The sequence below is a fragment of the Pleurodeles waltl genome, chromosome 7 (assembly GCF_031143425.1).
Source record: "Pleurodeles waltl isolate 20211129_DDA chromosome 7, aPleWal1.hap1.20221129, whole genome shotgun sequence".
In the NCBI taxonomy this organism is placed as follows: Eukaryota; Metazoa; Chordata; class Amphibia; order Caudata; family Salamandridae; genus Pleurodeles; species Pleurodeles waltl.
In genome coordinates, this window is record NC_090446.1 from 1,391,797,949 (window position 1) to 1,391,822,346 (window position 24,398).

The 24,398-nt window shown below is 45.5% G+C and overlaps 1 protein-coding gene across 1 annotated transcript in view; it reads left to right on the forward strand.

Annotated features, from left to right (window-relative positions):
- Positions 1 to 24,398, forward strand: part of LOC138246401 (paired box protein Pax-6-like) — a 151,644-nt gene that overhangs the window by 2,105 nt on the left and 125,141 nt on the right. The window lies entirely within an intron of this gene.

Genomic DNA, 24,398 nt, shown 5'->3' on the forward strand with positions numbered 1-24,398 from the left:
GAAAATGATGATTGTGTGGTTGTGGTGTTTTCCTCATATTCTGATGTTGCTTCACTCACCACATAATAAATCATCTGCTTCATATTCTGCAGAATTTGACAAAAAAATGTTTCTAGCTCAAACACATCAAAAGTAACTAATATAGTTGCATATGTGGTGCAGCCCTGGGCTGAAACTTTCAGCAGGTAACTGGTCACGTTCAGAAGTTGATTGCTGTAATCAGGTATTTAAAGGGATGACAACTTTCCACGCACATTGTAACCATCTATAGTTGATAGAGGGTGGAAGGACCTTTGTGTGCAGCTGGTAACTCTTTAAATTAATTACACATCCACGTTGATCACGGAAACAGCTTTCAAAGCTGCAGATACGTCAACAGGACACAGAGCCCTTACAAGAATCACAAACGTGCAACATCTCTTTTTAGGTCCCATGTATTGGATCCCTAAATACTTCCTTGTGAGACATGGACATCAAGAATATGAAATGTAAAATACTGCTCAACAGAGCTGTGTTTATGCAAAAAGAGGTGCTGCATAATTGATGTACGACTTGCCAGTGCCACATAATTTAGCTGACGTACTGCGTAATGGTGCCCTTCAGAGCGCTATAATTCCAGCGGCCTGTGTACCAGCCTCACTCCTCAGGTCGGTCAGAGGCCGTAACATGGGGAAAGGTTTTCTGTGAGCTTGGGGTGTCTCACCGGGGAAGGTTTCGCGCCGCTGTTATTGTGTGAATACCTGTATTAGTGGAATACAAGTTATGCGGACAATAAGCAGCCCGCGAAGGTGTAATATTATTGTTAAATGAAAGCAGGTGCATCAGCTCGCAGAAAAATCCCTGCACCGAGGAGAGCTCTTGTTCTGTGGGAGGGGCGGTGACCCACCCCTCTCCTCTCTTTAATCCTACCCCTCTCCTCTCTTTAATCCCACCTTGGGTGTCAGAGGAGCTCCGCTGTGTCCTCGCGTGTGGTCTGATGTCCGTGGAGCGCTGGATGTCTCTTGTGGCTTATTATCTGATGAGTTAGCTGTTCCTTGTTCTGTGGGTGTCTCTGGAGGCTAGCTCCCTGCTGGCTGTCAGTGTGGTCACAACAGTCTCTATGGCCTAGTCTCAGTAGAGCGCGAGCTGTCTCTCCTGATCTGTGGATTGGTGTCTCTGCAGGGTAGTTCTCTGCTGGCTGTCAGTGTGGCCACAGCCGTCTCTTGTTCCATGGCCGGGTCTCAGTAGAGCGCGAGCTGTCTCTCCTGATCTGTGGGTTGGTGTCTCTGCAGGGTAGTTATCTGCTGGCTGTCAGAGTGGCTACAGCCGTCTCTTGTTCCATGGCCGGGTCTCAGTAGAGCAGGAGCTGTCTCAGTCTGTGGGTTGGTGTCTCTGCAGGGTAGTTCCCTGCCGGCTGTCACTGTGGTTGGAGCTCTTATTCGCTCCGCTGTCCGTGGTACTGACGCGGTCTCTTGCTCCGGGGCACGGCGTTAAGAGAGCGGGACCTGTCTCTCGTATTGTGTGGATTTGTGGCTGTCGAGACTAGCTGTTTGTGGCTTGTCCGTGGTACTGACGCTGTCTCTTGTTCCATGTCTGAGTGTCAGCAGTGCCGCGACTGTCCGTGGCAAGGGGTGTGAGCTCACAACTATTATTCTCCTTTCCGTGGCTCAGTGACCATTGAGCAGGAAGTGTATCTTCCTCCTTGACTGGGTTTTAGAAGACCCGAACCGTCTCGTGTTCGTGGTCAGGTCCCAGTAGACCCGGGAGACTCTCTTATTTCATGGGTGGCCAGTGTAGACGCGGTCTCCATTGTCCGGAGCTGTCTCTTGCTCTGTGGCAAGGTGCCAAACTCAGTAAAGCCGGAGTTGTCGCTTGTCCCCGTGGCACTGTGTCACACTCACACCGAGGAGCCCCATGGGAGACAAGCTTGAGGTGTCTCAGAGGGGACAGGCTGGGTAGCAGCAGAGAGACAAGCTTGAGGTACCTCAGAAGAGACCGACTGGGTAGCAGCAGAGAGACAAGCTTGAGGTGTCTCAGAGGAGACAGACTGGGTAGCAGCAGAGAGACACGCTTGAGGTACCTCAGAAGAGACAGACTGGGTAGCAGCAGAGAGACAAGCTTGAGGTGTCTCAGAAGAGACAGACTGGGTAGCAGCAGAGAGACAAGCTTGAGGTGTCTCAGAGGAGACAGACTGGGTAGCAGCAGAGAGACAAGCTTGATGTACCTCAGAAGAGACAGACTGTCGCAGCAGAGAGACAAGCTTGAGGTGTCTCAGAGGAGACAGACTGGGTAGCACCACGAGGGACACGTTTGAGATGTCTCAGAGGAGACAGACTGGGTAGCAGCAGAGAGACAAGCTTGAGGTGCCTCAGAGGAGACAGACTGGGTAGCAGCAGAGAGACAAGCTTGATGTACCTCAGAAGAGACAGACTGTCGCAGCAGAGAGACAAGCTTGAGGTGTCTCAGAGGAGACAGACTGGGTAGCACCACGAGGGACACGTTTGAGATGTCTCAGAGGAGACAGACTGGGTAGCAGCAGAGAGACAAGCTTGAGGTGCCTCAGAGGAGACAGACGGGATAGCACGAGAGGGACAAGTTTGTGAGGCGTCGAAGAGAAAGACTGTGTGAGATGCAACTGTCCCGTGTTCTGTGGGTGGGTGTCTGTGGAGGCCAACAGTGCTGACACTGTCTCTTTTTCCGTGGCGGACTGGCAGTAGCTCTGTCTTTTGGTCTGTGGGTGAGCCTCTGCAGGCCTGGAGCTGTCTCTTGCTCCATTGATGCTATCTACGATTTCCCCCAGGTTATATACTCTGGGGAATAACTGATAGAGCTGATCTCAGTGCAGTCCACATTCTCCCAGGGGACTTCAGTCTCCACCGGGGAGACAATCAGGACTCCACAGCCTCACAGCTGGAAACCTTCTTCCTTGACAGTGGCCCTGAGCCTTCACGCTGTAGCCCCATTCACACAAAAGACAACATTCTCCGCCCGATTGTCTCGAAATAAGTCCTAGTCGGTGCAAACTCTCCCATCCCCGTTGATTGGTCTGACCGCATTCTCTGGATTGAACGACATTACAACGCATGCCTAAACCACACATGCATTTTTTTTTACCACGCATGCCTTTACCATACAGGTAGGTATAAATAAGGTAAGTGGAATATATATATATATCAAATATTGTTTTTTGGGTGGGAGACCACTCAAAACCCCCTTTTATAAATTACCCTTACCACCCTCTGTCCTTACCCACTCCTAAACCCTTAAAAATACCCTTACCATCCTATAACCCTACCCACCCCTAAACCGTAAAAATACCCCTTCAACCCTATGTCCCTACCGACCCCAAAATCCTAAAAAAATCCCCTTACCACTCTATACCCCTACCCACCCCTAAATCCTGAAAAACCCTTATCACCCTATGCCCCACCTACCCCCTAAATCCTGAAAATACACACACGCATTTATACTTAACATCTATACTTACCATGCGTGGTAAAGGTATGCGTGGTAAAGGTATGCGTGGTAAAAGCACCAAAAATTGAGTGGGTGTTAAACGCATGCATTTTAAATTCTGCATGGTAAAGGCACTGTGTGGTAAAAACATAGGCCCTGATTTATACTTTTTGACGCAAACCTGCGCTAACGTTGGTTGCGTCAAAAAGTATAGCGCCAGCTTGCACCTTTCCAGGACACCAGCTGGGTGCCATACTAATGGAATGGCGCAATCCGGTGCAAAGGGTGGGCTAGCATCAAATAAATTGATGTTAGCTGGGTGTGGGTGGCGGTATGGGAGATGGGTGTTTAGCACCAAAAAATGACGCTCGGCTGGGTAGAGTAAAAAAAGATGACTCTAACCAGATTAGCGTCATTTTATGGTGCTATTCCTACCATGCCACATGACTCCTGCCTTAGAAAAGGCAGGAGTCATGGCAACCACCCCAATGGCCAGCACAGGGGACAAGGGTCCCCTAGGCATGGCCATTGCATTGTGTGCCATGTATGGGGGCCCATCTCTGGGCCCCCTATAGCATTTTAAAAGAAAAAGGTAAATACTTACCTTTACTTACCTGTACTTACCTGGGATAGGGTCCCCTATCCTCCGCTGTTCCCTCCGATGTGGGTGGGGGAGTCCCAGGGGAGGGCACCTGCGGAATCAATCCATGGTGTTCCACCATAGAAATTAGCCCACAGGTCCTCTAACGCCTACCCTGATCAGGGCGTTAAATAATGGCGATAAGCAAACTTTGCGCCATTATTTAGGCCCGCCTCCCTCCCATGCACAATTTTTGCACAGGAGGATAAATAAGGCGCAAGGGCCTTAGAGTCATTTTTTGCCCGGGAATGCCTACCTTGCATCTCATTGACGCAAGGTAGTTTTCCGCATGCAAAAAATGACTTTAACTCTAATATTTTGGCACTAGACATGTCTAGCGCCAAGATATAAATATGGAGTAAAGTTTGCGCCGGATTTGCGTAAAAAAAAAATGAAGCAAATCCGGTGCAAACAGAGTATAAATATGCTCCATAGTTGTAAAGGCTGATTCCCGTTCTAAATTTCTCAGTGCTAAAACTAGATCCTGGGCCAATGCAAACATTCAAGGCTTGCTGTCGAAAATAACATCTTCGTGAAACTGGACAGGAGTCCAGATGATCCCGACCCAAACTCTGTGTAATGCTCCTTGAATAGAGCCGTTCGAGATGTAGCAGATGAAATAGTTTCTCATAAATCAAAAACGCTAAGGTGAAACAAAGCAACTAGACGGTTCTCCAACGAGCACTGCATAGAAAAGGAACCCAAGACAGATGGGACAATTATGTTACATAAATCTCCCCAAGCACAATGTAAAGGCTGTGCATCAAACGCAAAGAATAGAAGAACCTCTAGAAGTCTGGGCCAAGTGCAGCCCATCACAGATGGATGCTTCCAAAAATCGATCGAAAAACATTGTTTGCTTTCATCAAAAAATCTAACCAGCCCAAGAGTTGCCCCAACCCTACCTATAACAAAAAGCCTGAAAGATATTCTCCAGATGTGTGGACAACAAAATGAAAATGTTCGAGATGTCTTTTGAATCAATGTCAGACACAGTTCCAAATGAGTAACTTCATTACAAACCACCATCAAAATGATCACCCTTCAAGGATTTTTCCCACTGAATGTCCTAGCTACAATCACTAACCTCAGTCTGTACAATTACTTCGTAAACCCCTTACCATCCAAAATACTGAAAGACATCAGTACCTCTTTCTTCCCCGAAAGGACAAAGGTTATCCGTGACTCACTGTCAAATGGAACACTTCCAGACAACTTCAAAGTAGATCAAATCACCCCATTTCCTTCAGAAACCCAATGCTGCAGGAACAACTGAAAGTGTTTACAAAAGAAAATAACCTGCTGGACCCCATCAATGGCTGTAATATAGAATCAGCAATGCTACACATCATCAACTCTACACCCACTATGTTAAACAGAGGTGAATCCTGCCTTCTAGTTCTTCTAGGCTTGTCAGCAGTGTTTGGCATGGTCAATCATCATGGTTTCACCCTGTGAAAAATCCTCAAAGACCTTAGTGGCCAAAAAGTTCTGTTCTATAGTGGTTCGAGTCACGCCTTTCCAACTGCTCACAACAAATAAAACTGGTAAATAACTTCTCAACCACCCACCAACAACCAAGGGGTGTAACAAGGCTCCAGCCTCTCACCACTTTTAAACTTATACATGGATCTTCTGACCTTCCTTCTGACTACATTTAAAATTGTGTTCCACCTATATGTAGAGAACACTTAATTATACTTTAAGGTTTAGTCTCCAATGGACATTAACGTGCTCAGAAGTTTGATGGAGAAGCTCCAATCCTGGATGATCCCTACATCACCTGAAAGTGAACCCATAGAAGATGGAAGTTCAGTTGATCTATCCTCAAAACAGCAGCACTCCTATACAATCATGAACAAATGCAACAGAGATACCTGGCTTCAAACCAACAATGGCTGAAACAGCGAAATCTCTGTTTAACTGTGGGTAAGAATCTAAACCTTGACTTATATTAATGCCCAGACAAGAATCACGCACAATAATAAACGAGGCATACCAGGAACAACCCTTGCACCTTTAAGAGTGGCACTCAACTCCGCACCACCTTTGGTCTCAGTCTCCAAAAGGTATGATCACGTTTCTCCAAATTTGTTCTCCCTCAACTGGCTTCCCTAGAGGCGAGATGCCAGTTCAGTAGACCAGTATCACCCACAAAGGTCTACTCACCTAACCTAACCTGGCCCATCAACTCATCAGTTTGGGTGGATCCCATGAACTCCGAAGCTCAGACTCTCTTCAACGTGAAAATCCCCTCTTCAAAAAATCCTGTAGTCTGAACCAATCCGTCTTGGGAAGTGCCCCAAAAATCTGCAACTCTATCGACCCAGCCATAGGAATAAATCCCTCATATAGCATCTTCAATTAAGAACTTAAATATTCCTCTTCCATCACTACTTCTAATCTTGACCAGCCTACCCAGAGTCAACATTCTAAAAATTGTGATCATCATGAAGAATAAATGGAGAGATCTTCGTCATGAATGAGAACTTCAACTCTTGAATGCGTTCTTCTCCACTCATTTGTTGTTGATACACTTACATCATTACGCCTCACATTTTCTGTATTTTTTACCTCTAACCTAATTAAGTAAGGCTTGCAAGATCCCTGAGGCCAGGGTTGGGAATTCTACAGCCTTGGCCAATCTGTCTGATGATGGCAGATGCAGGTGGACGCCTCTCTGCACCTGAGCCAGCCATCAGCAAGATTCTGTTTTCTAGCGAAGGGAGAATTTTCTATTTTATCAATAGTGAATAATGACAATAATAATAGTTAATCAATACAGCTTCAAAAAATGAAAGCACATTAGGCGGAGTCTATGCTGCCCCCTAAGATCTAAGCAGTGATCTTGCATTCAGTGCCTCTTAGACTAGGCATCACAGTCTGCATGTCTGCACAGTATGTATCTCTGAGCAGTCACTGTAGCTTCAGTGCCATTTAGATTTGGCCTCAAGGGTGCTAATGACCTATATATATATATATATCTATATATATATATATATATATCTATATATATATATATATATATATATATATATATATATATATATATATATATATATATACTTATATATATAAATATATATATATGTATATATGGGATACAGTACCCCCTGCCGTACATTATAAGGATAATGGAGGTCAAAGAGAAGTTCCATAACTATATAAGAGAAGGAGGCCGAAGGACGAGTTCCTTTATATGGTTAAGGAAGACCGAGGTGACTTGGAAAGTCCCAGTCATGTATGCCAGGGGGTACTCAATCCCATACAATACATAGCCACACCATCACCTTTCCCCAAACGACTTAAAATCTTGGTGCGTAGCCCTTTCATATGAAAGAGAAAGCATGTTAAAAAAATATGAAGAATAAAAAAAAATCTCTAGTACAAAATTAAACGCATCAAAAACCTGTTTATTTGTTGCAAACAGATATTAGAAACAGTTCAATACAAGTCAGTTAAAAAAAATGCAGTAGCTTAGAATGTGTAGAAACATGCAGAAGCATTCTAGCTTTTCTGTATCTAAATAAACAGCCCCCGCAATACAGAATAAGGAGTCAATGAGGCGTTCCACGACCAAATAGAGGAACAGGGCTGCAGGCTGACTTCCATTATAGGGTTACAGAACTCTGTGGTGCTTGCAATATCCTTATTATGTATCAGAGGGTACTTCATTCCATACAAGACATTGTCAAACCATCATCTTTCCCACAAAACACTTGAATCTTTGGTTTGTAGCTGTTAAATATGACATAAAGGGCATTTTTGTAAATATGAATAAAATTAGACTATATAGTGCAAAGTTAAACAGACCAAAAAACTGTTATTTGTTGCAAAAATATATTAGAATTGGTTAGAAAGAGCTTAGAATGTGTAGAACGATGTAGAAAGATTCTAACTTCTCTATAATCAACTATGGAATACACAAAATAAACATGTTGCCATAAATATATCTACATATATTACACAGTGGCAGCCGCTGGCAGTTACTATAGGAAGAGTATTTTTCTGTTTGCTAATAACTTTGTTACCTTCACAAAACCTTCCAAATATATATGTGTGTGTGTCCCACTATATATATATATATATATATATATATATATATATATATATATATATATATATATATATATATATATATATATATATACATATATATATATATATATATCTATATATATAGTTAGATAGTGGCATACACACACACACACTCATATATATATTTGCACAGACACATATATATGTATGTGTGTGAATGCCACTATATAAATACCATACATATATTACCTAGTGGCAGTCATCACTAGATAGTTATAGTTAGGACCTAGTTGCTATAGAAAAAGTGTTTTTTTACTTGCCTATATCTTTGGTGCCCCTTGACAAATCTTCCAAAAACTTTCCAAATAATTTGCTAGTCACGTCAGCTGCTGTCTGGAAAGTTTTGGGTGATCCATCTCGGGGAGGCTCAGAAAAAGTGGGGGTCCCAAAACACATTTTCCCCTTTCATTTATTTATAGGGATTTTAACCAGCATTAGTGCTAAAACTACTGGGCGGAATTACACTAAATTTGACAGAAAGATATGTCCTAGTCCAGAAAGCGACCTTTTGTTGTTTTGGTGTAAATCCGTTCAGTAGTTTTTGAGAAATTAAGGGGGAAAACATGTGTATTTATAGGGACATAAAGTATTCCTGACCCCCTCCTGATCTCATGCAGAGATCTGTTTGTCTGTCTACACTTTAACCAGGAAGTGTTGGCAGCCATCTTGGGACTCTGTAGCTGAGTCCCAGAAAAAAATGTGAAAAAAAAGAAAAGAGGCCAGGGTACAGACACCCTGACCCCTTAGCTCTGGTGGTGGCCCAGGGCTAAAAGCACTCTCTCCTCTCACTCTGTTTCTCACTCTCTCTCTGTCTATTTCAATCTTTCTCCCACTCACACACCCACTCAGAAACTTACACACCCATTCACAGACCGACTCAGACACTCGTGCACCCACTAGCATGGTGCTTGTTGTACATGGAAAGTTTAGGGGTGATCCGCCAAGAGAGGAGCCGAGAAAAAGGGGTGTGGTTAAAGTGCATTTCACATGTTAATTCCCAAAGGGAGTTTAGCCAAGACTGCAACTCAAACCGCTGAGCGGAATTACACCTAATTTGGCAGGAAGGTGGCTCATGGTCAAGAAAGCATGCTTTTTGTTATTTAGTGTAAATCTGTTTAGTAGTTTTTGAGATACTAAAGGAAATCTAAATTTGTATATGTGGGCGCAGCCTAAGCACAGATCTCATGGTGAGATCTCATTGAGTGTCAGCAGTTCAACAAGAAAGTGATGACAGCCATCTTGGGACCAATATACATGATAGCATCCCATTGAAATGCACTGTAGGGAGTATCACGTTTGAGGGTCACAAAAAGGAGAACATATAAAGAGTGATAACAGATTTTACTTACAATATAAATAATTTGTTGCTACGGTGATTTTGCCCTGTGAAAAAGCCTTCTGCTGGGATTTCATATATCATGTTTGAGAGAAAACAGTTTCCTCATGATTTTCACATAGAGGTTATGGAAAGTGCTCCAGAGGCTAAAATGAGATCATGTTTTCTGCAAATTCACACAATCCTTCTCAGCCATATGAGAATGAAGTCAGGAGCAGGCTGTCAGTTGATTCCCGAGTTGGTTCTACTGCAGCCTCCCAGAGTGTTCTAAAGAACAACTAGAGCTCTAACCGACTTACTTATGACAAAAGTGTGGCACACCTGAAGCCATTGAGATTGAATAAAACTGGTAAAACTTAAAACATTTAGTTTAGAAAGAAACAAATTGAGGGGGCTCATGTTGTCATTGAAATTATGGTAAGTGCTGTAGAAAGAAAAATTAGGTCATGTTTCAAGTGGGTTCCAAATATCTTCCTCTATTTCATTAAAACATTCTCACATACAGACTGAAGCATGAACTTTTAACACCAGCAGCAGACTGCCAGTTAACTCCCTGTGATACACTGTTCTAATAAGCACTAGACTGCTAACATTCTGATTCATGCCAAAAGTGTGGCATATCTGAACACTATTTTGATGGAATTGAAGTAGAAACCTGAAAGCATTTTCTACTGAGGATACTGCAGTAAATGAGGAGATAATGGAGCTTGATAACAAATAAGTCTCCCAAGATGGCCACCAGAGAAAAATGAGCCCAAATGTAGCACAAATATCACCCAAATGTAGACCAAGTATAGCCTTATGACAGAAGCGTGCAAAACTCTTAATTGTTTTATTTTTTGCAGTTTTATATAGTGTAGACCTGACCCGAAGGTACTTGAGTGCTTTACATTAGCATTACACAAGGACACATTCAGTTTGATTTTAGGCAGGGGAAGATAAAGGGCCTGATTACGACCCTGACTATCCAATGACCGCCGGAGTCATGGTGGCAGTTGGACCGCTGCCAATGCAGTGGTCTGATCTCCACATTGTGACCGTGCTGGTAGCGCTGTGGTCGGACCGCCAGCACTGCCAGATTATGACTGAGCGTCGGTCTGGCGGTGCTAGTGGTCCTAATCCTTCAGGGCAATGCTGATAGCAGCGCTGCCCTGGAGATTACGACTCCCTTCTCCGCCAGGGGTTTCATGGTGGTAGCACCGCCATGAAATGGCTGGCGGAGACGGGGAGCAGGGTGCCCCATGCACCACAACACCCAAAGCACTACAGCATTGTTGCCAGCTCTATTATGAGCCGGAGACCATGCTGTAGGCTGTTTCCTGCTGGGCCAGCGGGCGGAAACTCTGCCTGCTGACCTAGCAGGAAACTCCTAATTGGCTCGGCGGGAAGGCTGCCACCCTGGCGGTAACCTATCCATCGGGACTTTGGCAGATGGGCTTTTCTGTCCGCCAAAGTCGTAATGAGACCCAAAGTGATTTGCCATAATCACACCGTGTTGAGCTGAAGCTGAAACGAGCTGTCCCTAACGCCACATTCTTTCCCTTAAGTGTAACATATAATCGAGTGATTAACTGGATAAAAAAACATCAAGATAGCAAATAATGTAAAAATGCTTTGTAGCTATTTGGGAACTCATTTTAGTTTTTTAGAGCACTAACCATAATTTCTATGGGAATAAGACCCTCTCACTTTTATAATTTCTAAAGGAAATGCTTTAGGTTTTACAGTTTTGATTACATCAACATGACCTCAGGCATGCCGAACTTTTGTAATAAATATAGAATGTTAGCAATCTAGTTGTTCATTAGAATACTGTGGAGATGCAGAAGTCGGGGGCACAGACTCAGATAATTGAGGGCAGGGAGGGGGGTGCAGAGGCAACCAGTTGACCAGGCTGGGCAAGCGGGAGGGGCAGTGACAGCACAACAGACCATGGAGTGCAGGGGAAAAGGGGGCAACAAACCAACCATGTCGGACAGGCAAGAGAGGATGTGGCAATGTAACCGACCAGTGAGGGCAGAAGGAGGATGCAGCGGCAGCACAACCCTACATGCCAACAGCCCAGATTCAGGCAGGAGACTCCTGATGTTTTTAAGCCCAAAAGGGCTCTGTTTTATTTGTCTCCTGCCTAAAATCACCTCTTTTTCAATGTAAGTCAATGGGGAAAATCAATTCCCCAGGTTTTTTTTTCAAAATCTCCCTCTTACCAAGTTCAAAATGTTGGCAAGTATGGCACATTGAATCACTGTGGGCAGGAGGAATGGGGTAGGGATATGGACTTGGATAACAGAGGGCAGGAGGGAGAAGGGCAGGGGCACCAAACTGACCTGACAGGGCAGGCATCAGTGGTTGCAACAGCACAATACATCATACAGGGCAAGCGGACGGCAGTGCAGCACAACAGACCATGGAAAACAATAGGGAGGGGACAAGGCTATGCAAATGGACAATAGAGAGCAGAGGTGAAAGAGGCACGGGCAGCAAGCTGACCATATCAGACAGACAGGAGGGACAGCTGCAGCATAACAGATCATGAAGGGCAGTAGGGAGGGGGCAGGGGCACGACAATGAACCAAACAAGGCAGGAGTGAGGGGACAGAGGCCTGTACATGGAAAACAGAGGGCAGGGGGCTAGGGGGCAGGACTGGAGCAGTAAGCTGACCACGGAGAGCAGGTGGGAGGGGCACTGGGAGCACATGGAGAGCAACAGTGAGACTATAATGGCATACACACAGACAATAGAGAGAAGGTAGGAGGGAGTCGGGGCAGCACAGAAGACCACACATGGCATGCAGGAGTATTAGAGGCAGCACAACGGCCTTGGTGGGCAAGAGGGAGGGGGAATGGGCATGCCCAAATGACCATGGAGGACAGGAGGGAGGGGTAGGGGCAAGACACAGACAAGAGAGGGGAGGGGAAGGGGCTTCGCAACAAACCACCCACGGCAGGGAGGAGGAGCAGTTGCAGCACAATATAGCATGGAGGGCAGAAGGGAGTGGCAGCAAAATGAACCATTGAGGACAGGAGGGAGGGAATCGGGGCATGGAACTCAGGCAGGCAAGGTGGAGGTGGCAAGGACAGGCGACAGTCATCTGACCATACTAGGCAGGTGGGAGGGGCAGTGGCAGCTCAACAGAACACTCACAGTGGATAGGAGGAGCAGTGGCAGGTGCATGGAACATGGGGCCAGATATATCATACAATTTTGCATTTGCAAACGGTGTGAATCGCAAAAGTCGGCTGTTTGCGAATGCAAAAATGCCCTTCAAGATGTATGAAAGGCATTCGCAATGCAATTTCAAGGAATCGCTAAAATAGCGATTTCCTGAAATTGCGACTCTATTTAGAGAATCGCAAATTGTGATTCTCTAAATAGGAAATCGCAAATGAGGAATTTCTTTTTGCAATTTCCAAAGCACATGTATCAAGCATTTCCTAAATGCGAATTGGGCATTTAGGAAATGCAATTACCACCAAATCCAAGTTGGTGGTAAGCATGTGCAATTTTTAAAAATACATTATAAATGCATTTTGTTAAATGACATGTAGCGCATGCATGCCCCTAAGGCATGTGTGCTCTTCACATGTCCACAAATATTTTTTTGGGGTGCATCATAAGGGACCTTAGGCCCCAGCACCCTGGGGTTTGCATTACCTAATTTGCGAATTCCTCACAGGAGTTCGCAAATTCGGAAATGCAAAACCATTCCCACCTATGGGCCTACAGGTCTAGAGGGATGAATGGAGTCCCATTCCCTAATTGAGATTCGGTAATAGTGATTGGGAATTCTAAGAAATCGCTATTACCGAATCGCAATTTTCAAACATTCCATTTTGCATTTCTTAAATAGAGATTTCTTAAAATTCGCCATTTAAGAAAAGCAAACCGGGAGCTTGATACATCTGGCCCATGGTGAGCAGAAAGGAGGAAGCAGGGGCAAACACACAGACATCAGAGGGCAGGGGAAGGAGGGTGGGGGCAGCAAGCTAAGCACAGAGGCTAAGCAGGAGGGCAATGATGGGGCATAGAATTGGGCAACGGAGGTCAGGAGGAGTGGTCAGGGACATCAAGCTAAACGGAGGGCAGTGGCAGCACATTGGACCATTCAGAGAAGGAGGGAAGGGGCCTTTCCATGACTTCACACAACAGAGGGTAGGGAAGAGGTGGATGGAGCAGCAAGCTTACTGTTCAGGTGGGAAGGGCAATGGCAGAACAACAGCCACACAGGGCTGTATTGAGGGAGCAGGGGCATGGACTTGGACAATGGATCGCAAGGAGGAGGGGGGGCAGGAGCAGCAAGCTTGGGTGGGGGCAGCACAATGCCAGGCCAGGCCCTGCATCCAACTCTCCCAATCCCACCATGCACTGTAAGGGGCATTTTACTCAACGCTAAATAAACCCTAGAAATGCACTGGAAAAACCAAAGGCTACAGGGACATTATAGTTAGGAAATAGAATTGAAAAAAAATATGCTGAAATGCACTAAAAAAACAAATGGTCTTATTACGGGGCTGGCGGCCCTAGAACTGCCAGCCTTGCGGTGGCGGTCCTCATCCCTTGGGGCCCGGCCTTGTGATCTGGGTGCCCTGAGGGCACCCAGTCACAATGTTGGGGACCGTGGGGGGAGCCTGAAGGCACCCAGAGCCCCAGCTGGCTCCCCGCCTCCTGCAGGAGCCAGCATTGCTATCACAGAGAGGGAGCTGCTAAAGCAGATATCCCTCTCCTTGAGAGCAATGTTTCCTCTGTCTTCTTGCCTGCATCTTTGCAGGCAGGGAGACAAAGGAAACCTCTGCTTGCAGTCAGATACAGCTGTTTGAAAGCTCTCCCTCACTGCGAGCAGAGTGTTCGCTGTGGCTTGGCAGCAGATGTCAAAGTTGCACCAAGCCACAGTAAACAGCTATGTCCCGGGATGGGCATCCGGGGACTTAGCAAGAGCCGGCCCTGGGGTGGAGGTCCCCAGGGCCATCAGTAGCTCCTCGAGGGGGGCCGTACGCCCCCCTCAACATAAAAAGCTCTGGGGAAATGGTGGTGGTCCCCAGGGCTACAGGGGTCTGAAACGGACCCCCTTTCCATTTTTTAATATTTGCCCCAAGTAGGTGGTAGTCCCCAGTGCTGTGTGAGGGGGGGCCGTGCCAATTTCTTGAATGCCCTGGGGAGCTGGTGGTACCAGGGTCTGCAGGGGGGGGGAGCACGACCCTCCAGCACCCAATTTCTTGAATGCTCCGGGGAAGTGGTGGTCCCCACGGGCTGTGGGGGGGGTCATGTGGCCCCTGCATTCATAAACACAAATGCCCCTGGGCCCAAATCCCTAAATGCCCCGAGGAGGTGGTGCTCCCCAGGGCTGTGAGGGAGCCGCGCAGACCACCACCTCCCTGGGGCATTCAGGAATTTGGTTGCGGGGGCTGCGCGGCCCCCCAGCAGCCCCAGGGACCACTACATTTAACTTAATTTGCAGCCCTGGGGAGGTGGCAGTCCTCAGGGCTGCGGGGGAGAGGGGCGGTTGGTCCCTACCCCCACTGAAATCAGATCTGTGCCCTGGGGAGGTGGCAGTCCTCATGCTGCGTTTGGGGCCAGGTGGTCCCCCGCATTTAATGTAATTACAGCTCTGGGAGGTGGCGGTCCCCGGGACTGTGGGGGAGAACCAGAGGACCCCCACCGGCATTGAAATATTAAATACCCCCTCAACCTGGCCCACCCAGGAGCTTGATAGAAAACAAGCACAGGAACCCGTGCTTGTGTTTTTTAAAAATTTTGCCTGGATTCGCGACCCGGTCACAAATTCTCTGCAAACATTTTATTAAAAAATTGCTTTTTGGCTCTTGGGGGTCCCTCTAGGACCCCACCACCAGAGCTAAGGGGTCATGGTGTCAGTACCCTGGCCCCTTTTCTTTATTTTTAACCTTTTTTCTGGGACAAGATGGCTGCCAACACTTCCCATCTCTATATACACAAATTAGGATTTTCTTTTGTTTCTCTAAAACTACTGAACGGATTTACACCAAATAACAAAACGGCCTCTTTCTGGACCCAGAACTACCTTTCTGCCAAATCTGGTGTAATTCCATCCAGTGGTTTAGGCGCTATCGGTGTTCAAAATCCCTATGGAAAAATGAACATATATAAATGTATTACCTAGTTGCAGTCGCAACTGGGTAGTTATAGAACACTTTTCCTTCAAAAATGTATTTTTTGGTTTGCTAATAACTGTGGCAATGTTTGACGAATCTTAAAAAAACTTTAAAATAAAGTTTATTTCACCTCAGCTCCTTCCTGTAAAGTTTCAGGGGAATCCATCAAGGGGGGCCAGGAAAAAGTGAGGGTCCCAAAGCCTGTTTTCCCAAAGCAGTTTTCCATAGGCAACACAGCTACAGTCACAACTACTGAAGAGATTCACACAAAATTTGGCAGAAAGCTAGATCTTCATCCAGAAAGCATACTTTTTGTGATTTAGTGTAAATTCCTTCAATATTTTTTGGAAACTCACGGTTCAAAATGTATGTATACTTCATGCTGAAGACGATTTGTGGATCTAGTAGATCAAAAGATATGATCTGATTGGCTGCCACCACATCAACAAAGATGTGGTGCCACTCATGTGAGGACTTGCGACTTAGTCCTCAGTCCTAAAGACATGCTTATATAAATAAATAGGGAGAAGAGTGGGGTTACCCTGCTCCCCTCCCAGGCATGGTGGGGAAGGGTCCAAAACCTAATTCTTTTTTTTATCGCTGCGGCGGATCTGTGGAAGATCCTCGGATCTGTTAAAAAAAAGCAAAAAAGAAACCAGGGCTCCTTCCCATTTTCAAACTGAATGCCTGGGATTGAAAGGACCCGGTGGGGCTGCTGGATTTTTTTTGGGGGTGTCAGGGATGCACCCCCCTCCATGAGCCTTAATTAGGCCGCAGAGACCCCATCCCCTGGAGCCACATTAATTTAAATTCTGGGGCGGGGGACTTAATTAGGCCCCAGGGACCCCATTTCCCATGGCTGATGATTTTTTGGGGGGACGGAGGCATGCAGTCCCCTCCCCTAGCCTCGTAGAAGCCCAGGGGCCCCATCCCCAGGGCTGAAGGTTACATTTTGGGGATTGGGGTGTGCGGCCTCCCTCCATGAGCTGGCCTCTGGCCCCAGGGACCCAATCCATCAGAGCCCGACATGAGCAGTGTCACAGGGACTGCAGCCCCCAGGACATTGCAGTTCCCTGCCAGAAAGAAAGTGGGTATTCCCTGCCAGGGAAGAAAATATTGTTCCGACTCAGTCGGGAGTAGAGAAAAATACTGCTCTTGCCTGGCCAGAAGTAAAGCGGAAGAGCCATTGGAATGGGTGCTGGCTAGGAACCAAAGGGAGCTCTTGGGGTCTTGAGGCACCCCATGTGGCCAACAATAAAAATAAAAATGTGCAAGTGCCCTGGGTGGGCACAGGAAATCCATGGTACAAAAGCTTTGTCCGGCTCCTGCTGGCACCACAATTGATGCTGGCTGAGGAGGCAGCAGGGGCTGCAGGAGTCTTAAGGCTTGCCTCACAGTCGTCCCAACAAAAATAATGTGTGGGTGGCCTGGGTGGGCACTGCGGCATCCATTAAAAGAGAAGGAAAAAAGAATAATAAATGAAGGAGATGCTCATTTATTATTCACTGATCCAGCAAAGAGTGTCCTATAATGCTCTGCGAGGGCTTTTTTAAATTGCATTTTTTCTTCCTAGAAAAGGCAAGGGCACCATTTTATTTAACGTTGTGTGGAGCTGCAGGAGCACAGCACCCCCTAGCAACTTAAAAAAACACAGTAAGTCTCCTGGGTCATTGAATTCATGACCTCGTGGAGACCTTACCATATTTGTTTAAAGCGCTCCAAGAGGGAGTACAGGACCCCCCTATGGTTGGTTCTATGGCTGCACGTTTGTGGCCTGAAAAACGCTAAGAAAGATTCAAAGACAAGTTTAATGTTTTTTACAAGCTTTATTAAAAATTATTTGAGGCAATCACTATTATTAAACAATGCAATGTTGAGTATAGTTATCTCAAGTAACTATTATGGTTGCCCTAAAGTAACTATAACTCATGCTGTTGCCAGGCACTGCTAAATACCTCACATATTATCTCACGTATGGCATCTTCTGTGACATCATTGAAAACGTCACTGCAGCATCTGAAATGACATCATCAATGACAACACTATGCATGGCTGGGGCATGAGTTATAGTTACTTTAAGGCATGCATTATAGTTACTTGCCATAACTATAACTGGTGAAATTCAGTGATTTTGTTTGTTTCCATTCAATATATAGTTACATAACTGTAGCTTCTGTGCTCTGTACACTAGGCTCCGTGTTCTATACACTAGGCTCCGTGTTCTATAGTTACATAACTGTAGCTTCTGTGCTCTGTGCACTAGGCTCCGTGTTCTATACACTAGGCTCCGTGTTCTATAGTTACATAACTGTAGCTTCTGTGCTCTGTGCACTAGGCTCCGTGTTCTATACACTAGGCTCCGTGTTCTATAGTTACATAACTGTAGCTTCTGTGCTCTGTGCACTAGGCTCCGTGTTCTATACACTAGGCTCCGTGCTCTGTACAGTAGGCCTGACAGGACCCACTTTTAAGGACTGGATGCTGAGAAGGTCTGTTAAGTTTTCTTCTTTCTCGAGTAATGGGTAACTTCTCCAGCAGCCGTGGTGCCATTCCGCACTTCGATGTGAATGTGAAAGGTGTCAAGTGTCTCCTTAAGAGGGTCCTGGTTAGGAAGAAAAACCCACAAGAGCAAAATTCCTTGGCAATCTAAACTGCACTCGATTGAAGATAAGAGTAATGCAGCGGTACGTAAGCTAAGAACCAAGGGCCTGATGTACTATTTACTACTTAGTGCTCGCAAAATACGGATCACAATCCGTGACCTGTATTTTTGCGACCAATTAATAATTTTGCGAATAGACCTATGTACAAATAGCTCAGTTTGGAAAGTTCAGATTCTGATTGAGTCACAGTCCTACCGACTCTCTCTGATTGGAGGCCAGGGATGTTCTGTGGCCAGAGTTCTGTAGCAAAGCATTGAATTTGAATTTGAGGTATTTATAGAGAATATAAAACCTGTAGGCATTGAAGCGCTGAGCTGGAAAAAGACAATCGAGAGGAGAGTAGCCCTGCAGGAAAAGCTGATATCCTAGGGCTAATTTGAGAATAGCCAGGTTTTCACCTGTCTCCAGAACAATAGGTATGACTTTGTTCGCCCTAATATTTTCTGGGAGGGAATCCCAGACCCTAGCAGCTGCCACGGAGAAGCAATGAAGCATGGGATACTGATTCGGTATTTGGAAAGTACACCTACAACACACAGTTTCCAGGTACCACATTTTTATCCATTCGGAATCCTATTTTGGGAGTGTGAAAACTTTTTCAAATGGCTAAAAATGGGATTAGTACATTACAAAAGCATTTAAATGGTCTCATATGCTGAATCAGAGCATTTGTGACTATTAAAATGCTCTCTTCTGGCCCCAAGGTCTGCCTGACATCAGGTATGAGGAGAGAGCCAATCATGCTGGCTTCAGTGCCCCTTAGAAGATGTGTCACAGTGTTCATGGTCCTGAGATTTGAGCAGTCACCATGGCTTCATTGAACCTTAGATGAGGCCTGACAGTGTGCATGATCTTGAGAGCCAAGTGGTCACCCCAGCACCTATGCTTTATAGACTAGAATCAACAAGATTAATCGCTGGGATCCTGTACTTTAGCCTAACCAGTAAGGCAGGTACCCTAAATTAGGCAAATCAGTCAAAAACTTTGGTATCATTCTTGAGTCTGAGCTAAACCTTGAAGCGCAAATCAGTAAACTCACCAGTATCTGCTTATTACAAATGTGTATGTTACAACGCATTATGCCACTGTTCACTTTCCCACATTAAGGGCACTATTATGAGTTTGGCAGTCTCAAGACTGCCAGACTCGCGGTGGCAGTCGTAATGCTGTGGCTGTGACGGTCCAACCCCCACATTATGACCCTGGAGGTCAGACCCCCCAAAAGACCGCCGTCTCCGCCAGGATCTTTGATTCTGACGGGGTGACGGCGGTCATGGTTTTAATCAGCCACATCGGTGCTGAAGCCAGGGCTGCCGTGCTGATTACAATCATGTCCTCCGCCACCCTTTTCATGGTAGTTCAACTGCCATGAAAAGGCTGGCGGAGAACAAGTGAAGGGGGCCACAGGGGAGACCCTGCACTACCCATGGCATCAGCAGTGCATGTGCCCACCTCCCCAGCACTGTCTGCTGTGCAGACAGTGTGCATTCTGATGGTGCTAGGCAGGCCCCCTGTGTGACAGCATTGGACTCGGCTCCATGTGCATGCTGCTGCATGTTTTCCACGTTTTACACTGACCGGCGGAAACCTTGGTCAGCCTAGTAGAAAACTTGTAATGGGGCTGGTGGTTGGGTTTTTCCGACTGCCAAACTCGTAATCAGCCCCTTAGTCACTTTTACTAACTCTTTTGTACAATCAAGACTAAATTATGGGAACTCGGCCGCTCTTGCCGTCCCTGCTAAGTCAACAAATCCGTAAGTTTTGGTGTTTGACATTTACACTGGCTCCTTGTAAAAACCAATTCTTCTTAAACCAGTGAGCATTATGTTTAGGTCCTTTATTGGCTGTGCTCCATCCTTTTTATGCATGATACATTTCATATCTATAAACCTTCATGTAATCTTGGAGGAGATGAAAAGGGCACTTTTCTTGTTCCCCGATACAACTAAAAGAAATTGGGCAAGAGAGTTTTTTGGTTCCAAGGCGTGAGAGTGTGGAACTCTTTCTTGATCATCTTCCAATGATAGCCATCAACACTGAAATACAGACGACTCCTTAAGAATGCTCTAAAATTTCTTGTGCGACCACACTGTTCATGTCAAGCCACCAGTGCCAAGAGACTCCTCTGGAGTGATAGAGTCCCTACTAGAATCACAATAAAAAATAAATGGTAAATAAATAGAATCTGACACCACACACCCTCTGCCAAAGGGATAGGTCAATTAGTTGAACTTTTGCTCCTGAAACAAAACGGTGATCATCAGGTCAAAAATTTGAATGCTGGCAAGGCCTACTCAGCATTCCATTTTTATTGAAGATCAGTAAATTGGGTAGAAACGTAGAAATGGCAAAAGTGTGGAATGAACCGCTATATAATAAAACAGTCATTATTATTATCATTTTATTCTTAGATGTCGCCAAAGGGTCAGTGCTGCTTTCACCATACCCGACATAATGCATGTACATTTAGTCGGGGTGGTTGGATCAGGTTGAGAGCCCGTTGACCGAGGTCTGACAGTATGCATGTCCTTGAGATCTGAGCACTCATCCAACTTCAATGCCCCTGAAACTAAGGACAGAGTGGGTATGCCCCTTTGATCTGAGAAGTCACCCAGGCTCCAGTGCTCCTTAGACTAGGCCTTGCAGTGTGGATGCCCTACGATTTGAGCAGCCCCTTACCAACTTAGCCAACTTTAGAGCCTCTTAGACTAGGTCTGACAGCCCGGCTTTTCCTAAGATTAGAGAAGTCACCTTGGCTTCAGTGCCCCTTATATAAGGCCTCATAGTGCACATGACCTTGAGGTACAGGTGGATATGTAGGCTTCTGTGCTCTGTAGGCTAGGCCTGATAGCACACCTGTTTTTGATGTCTGCGCAGTCATTCTGCTGCTAGTGCCACTTATACTATGCACAACAGTAACATTATTTGCCAGGATCAGTACCTTTTCGGCTAGGTCCTTGAGTCAGGGCAGTCATCCTACAGTGTCCCTTAGGCTCAGCTTTAGAGAGATGCCAAGATTGAGGATAGCTTTAAAGCTTTAGAAAGTGGGAATTTTCTTGCTTAACCATTCCGTGCCTCTGCCTGTATATTGAATGCTTGTCTGGGTCAGGATGACAGCTGGACAGTTTGTGAATTCACTAGAGACAGTCACAAAAAGGAAGCTGAGGTGTGCCCTGCATTTCCTGATGGGTCTTCCTGAGCTAGAGCAGTAGGGGGAGCTGGCTCACCTGAATAGGGCTGTGCCTGTCCTCATACAAAGCAGTCTCCAACCCCCTGCCTGGAGTGTGTCTGGGGTCAGGGCAGGGAAAGGCAGGGTCTTGCGCATTACAAAATCTTCTCTTTGTAAATTGCATGATACAAAGACAGAAATGGGTATAAGTACTGGACCTCTGACCCCACAAAGTTAGAACACTTCTGCATTGAGGACATTCTACCAGGAAGAAGAGCTGGATGCTGTAGGAGGGACTGCCACTCTGCCTGTTGCTTTGTTGTGCTGGTCTGCTGTTTGCTGCTTCTGTCCTGGGAGTGAAAGGACTGGACTTTGCTTTCTACATCCTCCTTTCCAAGGTTCTCCAAGGGCCTGAACTGAGCTTGTCTTCTGTAAAGAAGTCTCAGGGACATCAAAGACTTTATCTGCCAGTGCCTGGACTCTTCTGCTGAGAGTCCTCACTTGCCAAGTGGTGCCAGCTCCAGTCCCTGGGCCCCTGGGCTGGTGACCCTAAGGAGAAAATCCATACACAGGCATGGCGCAGCTGAAAAATAGATTCAGCGCCTGCAGAATCTACACAGTGCCTGCTTCACAGCAGTTCCATCATCACAGCGCATCTTGATTTTCCATGCATCGTCCCTGGGCATCAATTTCTCATCCACCCCACACTGCGGTAACGAACCGAGGCTGCATGTCCAGAAATCAAAGTATCGCCTTTCCTGCAAGGAACAAATCAACACATCACCTCTCCTGCCAGTAAGGAACCAACGCATCACTTCACCTGCGAGGAAAGAATCAATGCATCACCTCCCCTCCACAGTAAGGAACCAACGCATCCCTTTAATTTTTTGGTGCATCACCTCCCCTGCAGCCTGCATCGTCTGTGTGTTTGATGCATTCCATGTCCTTTGTGCTAAAAAGATACAATCATTGATGCTTATGGACCAAGACTCATTTGAATGTTTAAAAAGGGATATCTTTACCTGTGTATGTTGCATTTTTGTCATTCGGTCTTGTTTTACTCAGATAAATATTGGCTATTTTTCCTTACTGGTGTGGAGTCCTTTTATGGTTTTGTCACTGTGTTACTGTGCGTTTGTACAAATACTTTACACATTGCCTCTGAGATGAGCCTGACTGCTTGTGTCAAGCTACCAAGGGAGTGAGCAGGGGCTATCTTAGCTATGTGACTCCCTTAACATGACTAGAGTGAGGGTCCCTACTTGGACAGGGTTCAAGCCACTGCCAACTAGAGACCCCATTTCTAAAAAGCATGCATAAGGATGTCTTGCTGAAGGGTGCAGAGTTTCTTCCTCAGAGCATTCTTTAAAGGCAGCAGACACATATAAAATTAGCTGAAAGTAGGGTATTGGAGATCAATATAATAGCAGGATAGAAGATGAGGTTAGGCTCTTATTTGCCAAGACAAAGCTTTTTCTGACAAGACCACTCAACAACCTGGATACTGATGAAGAGTCCCGGGATGCCAAGGCAACACAAACGCTTAGCAAACAAAGTAAGAATGTGGAAACACAGCATAAGTACAAAACCAATGACCTGGGGGGAAACTGAGAAAGGAAAAAACAAAAAGTGGAGGGGCGGAAGTACAGGTGATGAACTACCATGAGTGAAACCCACTACAATTGTGAAGCATTACCAGGGACCTATGAAGTTGTTACACCGGCAAGGTAGAAGAGAGAGCTGGTACCAGGCTGTCTTTGTTTTTTGGGCAATTTGTTCTTTGAGGGTGAGGTTTGTATCCAGGGTAAATCCAAGTGACTTTGCTTTCAAAGTTGAGATTAGAAGCTGTCATGGTTCATGGCATGGAACCAGGTTTGTACTATTTCTTGCTTTTTGTTCTGGCTTATAACAGAAATGCTGTCTTGGTTGGTTCAGCTTCAGATAAGCGTTGGACATTCAGGTCTGGATGAGGTACAGGCAGTGTTTGAGGCATTGATTGTCTGAAAAAGAAGAGACTTTCAGGTAGAGTTGTGTATTGTTGGGCATACTGGTGAATTTTGACGCTGTTATCTGTGATTAAGGGGCTCCATGTAGACATTTAAGGTGACAGGAGACACAATGAAACCTTGGCATAAGGATATATTGAGACCTGGATGTGACCACATGAACAATCTTGTGTGTACCGGGAAGGTAGTAGGAGAACCAGTGAAGGACATTGGCAGTGAATCCCATTCAAGGTTTCAGAGTATGGATGAGGGTTGGATGGATGACTTTGTTGAAGACAGGTGAGAGATCCAGCTATATCATGAGGAAGGGGGCTCATCTTCATCTGTGGTCATACAGTACTTGTCTACATGCTGCAGCGTGTTCACTGACAAAATATCGAAATCCTAAATATTGTGATACAGAAATATTGTGTCAAAAATATTGAGCACAAATATATCGTTTTCCTATAATGTCATTTTTTAAATATATAGTTGAAAATAGTAAACATTAAAAATATTAACATGTAACAGTAATGTAATGTAAATTCAATATATTTAAACAATATAAAATATATATATAAGTATATACTTATTCAAACAAACACTTGCACATATATATGTGTAGGTGTATGTTTATTTACACATAGATAATACTATACTATACTATTCAGTTTTTATAGAGCACATGGCTACCACTTGAGTGTCCGATCACTAACTACATCAAAACTGGGCAGAGGCAACCTAAATCAAGATCTAAAACAGGTGTGTTTTTAACAGCTTCCTGAAACTTATCTCTGATTGCTGAAATTTCCTTTCTGCTGGGAGGTTATTCCATTGTCTGAGTGTCAGGTAAGCAAACGATCTGCCTCCACATCTCGCTCTTTTGAATACCATGGTTGATAAAATTCCCCGAAATTGAGAACTTAATGTGCGCTTCGGAACA